This window comes from Nipponia nippon, unplaced genomic scaffold (genome assembly GCF_047370975.1).
Source record: "Nipponia nippon isolate SJK-2023a ecotype South Korea unplaced genomic scaffold, ASM4737097v1 scaffold_38, whole genome shotgun sequence".
Classification (NCBI taxonomy): Eukaryota; Metazoa; Chordata; class Aves; order Pelecaniformes; family Threskiornithidae; genus Nipponia; species Nipponia nippon.
Genome location: NW_028262356.1, coordinates 1045427 through 1053665, shown reverse-complemented (window position 1 = coordinate 1053665; position 8239 = coordinate 1045427).

Sequence of the window (8239 nt, the reverse complement as noted above, 5' to 3'; positions counted from 1 at the left end):
GCAATGAGCTAGAAGAAAAGAGAGCTGAGAAGCAGGAAAGAGGAAGAGAGGACAAATGAAAGGGAGAGCCAGCTGGACAGGGGTGGCTAGCAAGAAACAGTGGGACAAGCAGCGGGACAGAAAACTAAAGAGAGAAAAAATGGGGATAGGAGGCAGGACAGAGGGACAGCGAGAGGAATAAAGGGGCAGGGAGCGTGACAGAAGTGGAGAAAGAAGCAGCAGGAACAAAGGGATAGAGAGAACAGGAAGATGGGAAGAAGGACATGGGACAGAGAACGACAAGGAAAGGGAGCAGGACACGGATTGTCAGAGAAACACAAAGACAGGGAGAAGGACAGGGCGATACAGAGAGAGAAAAAAGGGTGAGGGAGGCAGGAGAAAGGGAAAGACAGGCAAAAATCAGACACAGAGAGCAGGGCACAGATGGAGGTAAAAAAGCCTGGGTTGGGCAGCAGGACAGAGAGATGAAGACCAAAAAACCAGCATTGGACTGCAGGAGAAAGATGAGTGAGAAATCACAGCGACAGGGAGCAGGACAGAGTGACAGAGCGGAGAAAGTGAAGAGGGAGCAGGAAAGGAAAAGAGGGTGGGGGAGAGACAGGGAGAAGGGCAGAGAAACAGAGAGGGAATGAGAGGGGCAGGGAGCAGGACAGAGAGAGGGAGCGAGGAGGGAAAAGAGATGGGCAGCAGAACAAAGGGAAGGAGAGACAAGGATGGGGGCAGGGATCAGGACAAAGGGATGGAAGAAGAACAAAATAGTGATGGGCTGCAGGACAGAAGAATTGAAAAGAAGACACAGGGAGCAGGAGAGAGTGACGGAGGAAGAGAAAAGGAAGAGGGGCAGGGCAGCATTGGAGGCAAAAACCAGCTGTGATGGGCAGCAGGACAGAGAGATGGAGAGAGAAAAAACAGAGCGCGAGAGAGAGGACGGAAGGGGCAGCCAGCTGGACCGGGGGATACAGTGAGAAAGGATGGGACAGGGAACGGGACAGAGAGAGAAAGGCAGCAAGAGGTAAAGGACAGCAGGAGAGCAAGGGGGAAAAAGGGACAGGGATCTGGACAGAGGTGGAGAAAGAAGCAGCAGGGAGAGAGGAAGGGAGGCAGAAAGAGGGAGAGGGAGCAGGAGAGAGAAAGAAAAAGAAGGGCTGGGGGCAGGAGAGAGATTGCAAAAAAAGCCTAGGGTGGGCAGCAAGACGGAGAGGAAGTAGAAAAGAACAGGGGCAGGGATAGGGGCAGGGAGCAGGCCAGAGGGATGTAGTGAGAAATGGTGGGACAGGGAGCAGGACACGGCGACAGACAAGAATAACGACAAAGAGAAAGAGAAAGCCAGGGCTGGTGAGCAGCACAGAGGGATGGAGAAAGAGAGAGAGGTATCAGGAGCCCTGCAGAGAGGTGGGGGTGGTGGTGGGAGATGGCCAGGGAGCAGCAGAGAGGGACAGAGAGAGGAGATGAACAGGGAGGCGGCCAGGGACAGTGGGATCCAGACTGCAAAACCACAGTGACGGTGAACAGGAGAGAGCAAGAGAGAGAGAGAAGGAAAGAGAAGCAGAAGGAAGGAGGGACAGGGGAAGACAAGGACAGGGAGCAGAAGCTACAGGCAGAAAGAGACGAAAGACAGGGAAGAGGCCAGAGAGATGATGGGGCAGAAGAGAGGGATGCAGATCAAGACAAAGAGCTGGAGAAGGGAAAAACCGCGATGGCCTGCAGGACAGAGAGAGACAGAAACAAAGAGGCTCGGGGAGAAGGAAAGAGGGGCGACAAGGAAAGTAAAGGGAGGAGGAGGATGGCAGGGAAAGGCTCTCGACTTGAAGAGACGGGGGGACAGGGAGCAGAGCACAATACTAGAGATGAAGGGAGGCAGAGGGAAGCGGAAAAAATGACACCGAGGGCAAGGGGAGGGGGCAGGGAGGGACTGGGACGCAGAAGAGGGGTGACATGACCCCAGGGGCCCAGGACTGCCTGCAGTTCCTGCTCTCTGCACTGCCGGGCAAATTTGAGAGTTCAGGCACTTCTCTCTCCGTCTGTCTGTCCTTGCCTCCCTTCCTCTTCTCCAGCTCCAGGTACCTGACTGTCCTCCCGGGAAGAGAACACCTGGGTGTCTTACAGCTCTTACAACGTCAGGCTTCCCAGATACACAGCCATGCACACGCACACGCAGACGCAGACGCACACACTGCATGGCCATGCTGCAATTTTCCTTACTTCCAGAGGCCCTGCGGTGCCCGTGGGCAATCTGGTCTGCTGAGGCCTGCTCAGAGGGGTCCCTCCTCAGGCGGAGAGGCTGGCTGTCTCTTGGCTGCAGCTGGAGGCAGCAGCTGGCTGCATCCCCTTCCTTTCCTCCTCCAGCTGCTTCCCCTTCTTCTGGTCTCTTCAGCTTCAGCTGCACCGGCTCCTCTCCCAGGCCAGTGAGCGTCCACCTGCCCCTTTTCGCCCACGTCGCCAGGAGAGCAAGGCCAGAGAGCCAGAGGCAGAGCCAGTGCGAGAGGGCCCGGCCCTCACCTCAGCTGGGCCGCAGCCGGAGCAGAGTCGGCGCCTCGCAAGACCGACATGGCCGCGGTGCAGCCCCGTGCCCAGGACTACAGCTCCCGGCATGCCCCGGGAACCAACATGGCCGCGGTGCAGCCCCGTGCCCAGGACTACAGCTCCCGGCATGCCCCGGGAACCAACATGGCCGCGGTGCAGCCCCGTGCCCAGCACTCCAGCTCCCGGCATGCCGCGGGGCGCCCCCTCCTGCTGCCTGACCCTGCGCGGCCACCGTCCCCCGCCCCGGCTGGGCCTCATCCCCCCGCAGCCCCATGGCCGCCTCCCCGGGGCTGCGCTGGCCCAGGCCCAGGCCCCGGAGCCCCGGTGGAGGAGGGAGGAGGAGGAGGAGAGAGGGACAGAGCGGGAGAGAGCGGTGGGACAGGGCGGTGGGGCGGCAGGAGAGGGGCGGGGGACGGAGAGAGGGACGGGGGACGGAGAGAGGGACGAGAACGGGGGGTGGGGAGCTGGTCAGGGAGTGGAGGAAGGAAGAATCGTGGTGAGGAGCTGGCGCAGGGCTGGAGCGGGAAAGAGGTGGAGGGGAAGGGGAGAGTGGGGTGCAGGAAGAAAAGTGGCGCTAAGCAGCAGGAGAGCGGGCCAGAGAGAGAAGAAGAAGGTCAGGGAGGAGGAGAGAGGGCCAGAGAGGCAGAGGCAGGGTGAGGGAGGGGGAGAGGGGGGCAGAGAGACAGGAAAGGCATCAGGAGAGCGGAGTGAGAGAGAAATGGGAGAGGGAGCGGGGGAGAGGGAGAGAGGGGAAAGGGGGAGAGGGGAAAGGAAGGGGAGGGAGAAAGGGAGAGGCAGGGAGGGAGAGCGGGACAGAGAGCGAGGGAAGGGCGGGAAAGAATCCAGCGGGACGAGAGACAGAGGGAGGCGGATGGGGAGAAGGAGGCGGAGGAGGAGAGAACAGCGATGGCCTCCAGGGTGGAGAGGGAGGAAGAGCAGAAGGGGATGGGGAGCGGGACGGAGGCCAGAGAGAAGCAGAGGCAGCGGAGCAGGGGATGGAGGCAGGAAAGAGGGCAGAGGCTGCAGGACAGGGAGGAAGAATAAGGGGAGGAAGCAGGACCCGGTGAGAGAAAAGAGAGAGGGAGAGGGAGTGGGGGAGAGAGCTGTAGAGAAAGGACAAAATAGCAGCAGGCTGTAGGAGAGAGAGGGGGGAATTAGACAACAGAGACAGGGAGTCCGAGAAAGGAGAAAATGGTGATGGGCTAAAGACAGAGAGGGAGGAATTAAAAAAGGGGGCGAGGGAGGCAGAGAGAGAGCCATGGGGAGAGAGCAAAAATAGCAGTGATGGGCAGCTGCCCCATTTCTTGCGCACTCCCCAGGACCTGCGTTCCCGGGAGCCTCAAGACACGTGCTGCCTGCAAGAGCCCGGACCTGGGCCCAATCCTGCGCCCTAATATTGGTGACGCTCATCACCTTGCAGAGTGTCCAGGGCTGGGGGCAAAAGGCCAGCTGGAAGGAAAAATGTCGCCCAGCTGTTGGTTTGTTTGTTTGTTTGTTTGCTTGTTGATTTTGCTTTGAAAAAAATCCTGTTGAAGCTCTAAATTCAACCTGCAAGAAAAAATGAGCCCGCTGTCCCAGGCTGGACACATTTAAAGCCTGAACTCATTCAGCAGCCGCACAAACCATGGCTCGCTCCCGCTGCGCACACTCCGCTGCCTGCCTGCAGGTAGAGGGAGCCGCCCTGTTTCTTGAGCGCTCCCCAGGAACAGCACCACCAGGCAGCTCCAAAAACCATACTGCCTGCAAAACCTTGAGAGCAGCGTAATTCTGAGCATTTTTTCCTCTTTTTAGGCCTGCTGGTTAAAGACTCATCCATCGAGAGATGGCTCAGGACCACAGCGGGGCCAGCAGCGCTGCTTTCTGGATCCCATGGTGGCGATGGGCAAAGGGAGAGGTTGCCAGATGCCAGGGCCGGGTCCACGTGTGGGCGTCAGGGTCACCCCTACCTGTTTTTTCCCAGCGAAGCCCCAGCTGGTGCTGGCCCCCGTGCTGCAGCCGCGGGGCCGAGGCTGAGGGAGCCGGGCATTTCTGTGGGTGCTGTACCCTGCCGGGCCCCACCACCAGCTGCCCTGGGCTTCCTGCCGTTGGCTCCAGCTCTGCTTTCTGGCAGCGCCGGGGGCTCCGCAGAATGTCTTGCCTGCTCCCCACCGCCTCCCTGACCCACGTCTGCAGCTCGGATGTGGTGTCCACGTCACGCAGGTGATTTGGAGCTGGCAGGTCTCTCTTGTGGCACCCTGGGAATGGGGACAAAGCAAACCCCATCCCTCCCTTCCCATCTTTGTCCACAGGGTGACCAAGCAGAGACGTACCGTGCACTGGAGAGCGTCCTCCTGCAGGGAGGTGACAGCCGATTGCAGAGCAACGCTGAGACCCGCCTGACAGCAAAGGCGCCCCGTGGCCGCAGAGCAGCCCAGGTGAGCTGGTTCTCTTGCAGGCCACCAGAGCAGCCTTCCTCCGCCCCTGGTTTTGGTGAAATATGGAGCAGCGCAGAGATGTTTCTCAGGCATCCAGGCCTGAGAAGGGCTTCCCAGTGCCCCCGTGAGAGATCCTGCTCCCAGGAAGCGCCTCCCCGTAGAGCAAAGGCCGTCTCCAGCCACCCAGCTCTGGGTAGGGCTGCCCCGAGGGGCCTCGCAGGGAGGACGGGGTCATCTGCCTGGTGGCTCTGACACAGAAATGGTGAGCTGAAGCCCTGTGGTCATGGCTGGCCGGTTACCAGGCTCTGAGTGCCTCAGCCTTTCTCCCCGGGAGCGTTTGACCCAGGTGCTCTTTCAGGGTGTGAGGGATGATGTGAAGATGGCTGCTGGTGACGTCCCAGTGGCTCTGTCCCACTCCCACGTCAGAGTTGTGCTGTCTGAAACCCGGGGCCACCTGAAGGCCCCGGCAGAGATCTCCAGGGAGTTTGTGTTCAATGTTTTTGATATCCTAGGGCTACAATGCGCTGGGGCTATGGGATGCTAGGTTCAGAGTTTGCTAGGGTTATGGGGTGGCAGCGTAATAATATGCCGGAGTTTAAGTGAGTTCGGATTAAAGCGTGTTATTGTTATGGACAGAATGTGGGATTGTTGGCCCTGGGTTCCTGGGTTTAGGTTATTTTTCCCTTATCCTGTGTTGTGCGTGGTCTTTTTTTGCAGAGGGTCCTTTTACAGCTTGTTTACCTTTTTAGGGTTTTGATAGGGGCCTTTGGTTTGTGTACGGTGTTTCTTCTGGTTGATTTTTTGCTGTTCTGGTGCATTGTGTAGCGGCTTTAGATTTGAAACCATCATTTCTGGTCTAATATGTCTACAGCAGGTCGGGCAGTGTCGCTTCTGGTGCGGTACGACTCATTTCTGGTGAGTGGGTAGGTAGGTGGGTATGGAGGACTTGCGGTTCGTGCAGAATGACTGCCAGAGAACTAACGGGCACTTGTGTGGAGGGGTGAGAGGCCTTCTGGCGCAGAGGTAATGATTGCCAGAGGACTGAGTGTACTTCTGCATTTCTGTAGACTTCCAACTTCATGGTCATTTCTCCTGCCTTGAGGGAGAGCCATGGGGAGACACCAGCCACAGGGAAGGAGAAGGGTTTCCCTGAGGGTATGTGGCTTTTTGGTTTTTGCTTTTGAGTAAGAAACCTGCAGAGAGGCTGCTGTCGTTAAGTTTAGTGACATTTCGTAAAGTCGTGGGTTGAGTATCGCGTGACTTGAACCATGGCTGAAAAAATGGTGGGTGTTTGCGTGCGTGTTCTGGAGGCATCGGGTTTGAACACCTGCTCGTGGCGGTGACTTCATGCAGTCCTTAGCTCCTGCCTGAAGGCACAACGTGTGCTTAGGACGAGGTTCATCATCCATGATGGTGGATGTGAATCCGTATTTCAAATAGATTTCTTGATCATTTTGGATTTCGGGGGCGGCAATTTCTTGTCAGACCTGGGTCGATCATCCTTGCTTTTGCCTCTTCACGTGGCTGGTGAAGAGCTCGTAGGAGGAGCAGAAGGGTCAGCACTCCTGTTTCAGCGTTGGTGGCTTGCGCTGGAGTTCTCAGGGTTATCTTCCATCCGCGGTTTCTTTGCGGGCACCTCTTTAAGCCCCTTGTCTGTTCTGTGAGGGGCAGCGGGCTTAACGGGAGACCTTTTGTTCCTCTTTAGTGCCTCAGAGGTTTACCTGTCCTTGCTTGCTTGTTTGTTTGCTTTTTATTTGCCGTGCTTGATTTAAAAAGCTGCTTGTAGCTCTTTGGATTTCTGTCCTTAAAGGAAGTCTCTCGTATTTCTACGCTGGAGTGAGGTGACCACAAAGGACTGTCCTTGTACACTGCTGCCAGCCTTCAGTGCAGAGAAATGTCTGGTAGCGGTGTATGCTCAATGGCAATGTCACTCAAATGCATCTGAAGTGGGGACCCTTTAGAGAAGAGAACGTGAGCAGCACTTCAGTGCTGTGCATCTAGTGAGGATGAAAGTACCTGCTTTCACTTTTTGTGGTTGTTTTTGCATTCTTTGGCACTCTCTACTTAAAAGTCTGCATCAGCACCAGCAGCAGCAGCAATCACTTCTGGTTTCTGTGTCTGACTAAAAGAACCTGCTCATACAGAGAACTGATGTGAGGAGCGGGATCGGGTACCACCTCTGCCTGGTCGTGCTTTCCCTGGGCGTGGGGTGGTGGTTTGTGCATGGCAGTGGTCTGTGCTGCTGGGTCCCCATCCGCGTTGGTTGCCAGATGCAAGGCAAAGGGCTTGTCCTCGTTAACAGTGACTTGTCCAATTTCAGAAATTGTCTACAGAGACTTAAAAGTGAAACTCTTCCTAATCGCTGTGCACTAGCAGGGAAGCAGCGAGGGGGTTTCAGGGCAGTGCCTGCGAAAGAGCCTTTAGGAGATCCTGTCCCTTGACTCTCAGGTGGGGCAGTGAAGAGTTTGAGCAAGTCATGGGTGTTTTGGTGTTCACCAAAGGAGTTTTTTTGTCTTTTGTAGCTTCTGTAGCTTACGTTTCTTCTGTAGGAGAGCTGTGAGGCTGGGAGGGAAGCCTGTGGGTAGGAGGGAATGTGCTTAGTTACATATCAAAGGAAGATAAAACAAATCTCTAAGTAAGGGTGAGTGTAAGTATTGAGAGTTTTGGCTGTTTCAACGTTGGCCTGACCTTTTACTGAAATGGCTTTGCTTGCACTTCTCTTCTAGTTCTTGCGTGGGTACAGGAAAGAAGGCAGCAGAGGTGCACTCTAGCTAAAACCCCTTTTTATTGCCGGCCATAAAGGTGCCTCTTGGCTGGGAGCCTGAGAAGGACCCCGTGTTACAATTCTTGATTCCTTATACGCAATCTTAAGGCTACTCACATGTGCTTTTTTACGGTCTCAAAAACCTGTTGGCTTTGGCCGTGAGATCGCCTGTTCCCATTCACTTTTGAGGATTTGTACACACAGCCCCCCCGTGCAAGCTCGCTCAATGCCTATTTATTAGCTGAGTTTGCACTGTTTTGTTGCAACTTTGCTGCCTTCAGCTGGTTTCCGTCTGGTTTCTTCTACCAATAGACCCACTTGTATAGGCGAGGTCAGTGCCGGTCAAGCTCTCTTGCGCATGTCTTCGAAGCCATCTTGACATAGGAGCTTTTTCTTATGCACCCCAATCTGCTGGTCAGCTTTTTCGCCAGGGCTAGTTCAAAGCCTGCGCAAGAGGATGCAGCTGCTGCCTGACAAGTGTTCTTGATATCCCCCAGGAGCTCGATGGTGATAAGGCCATTTCTAGCTTTCCGTGGGA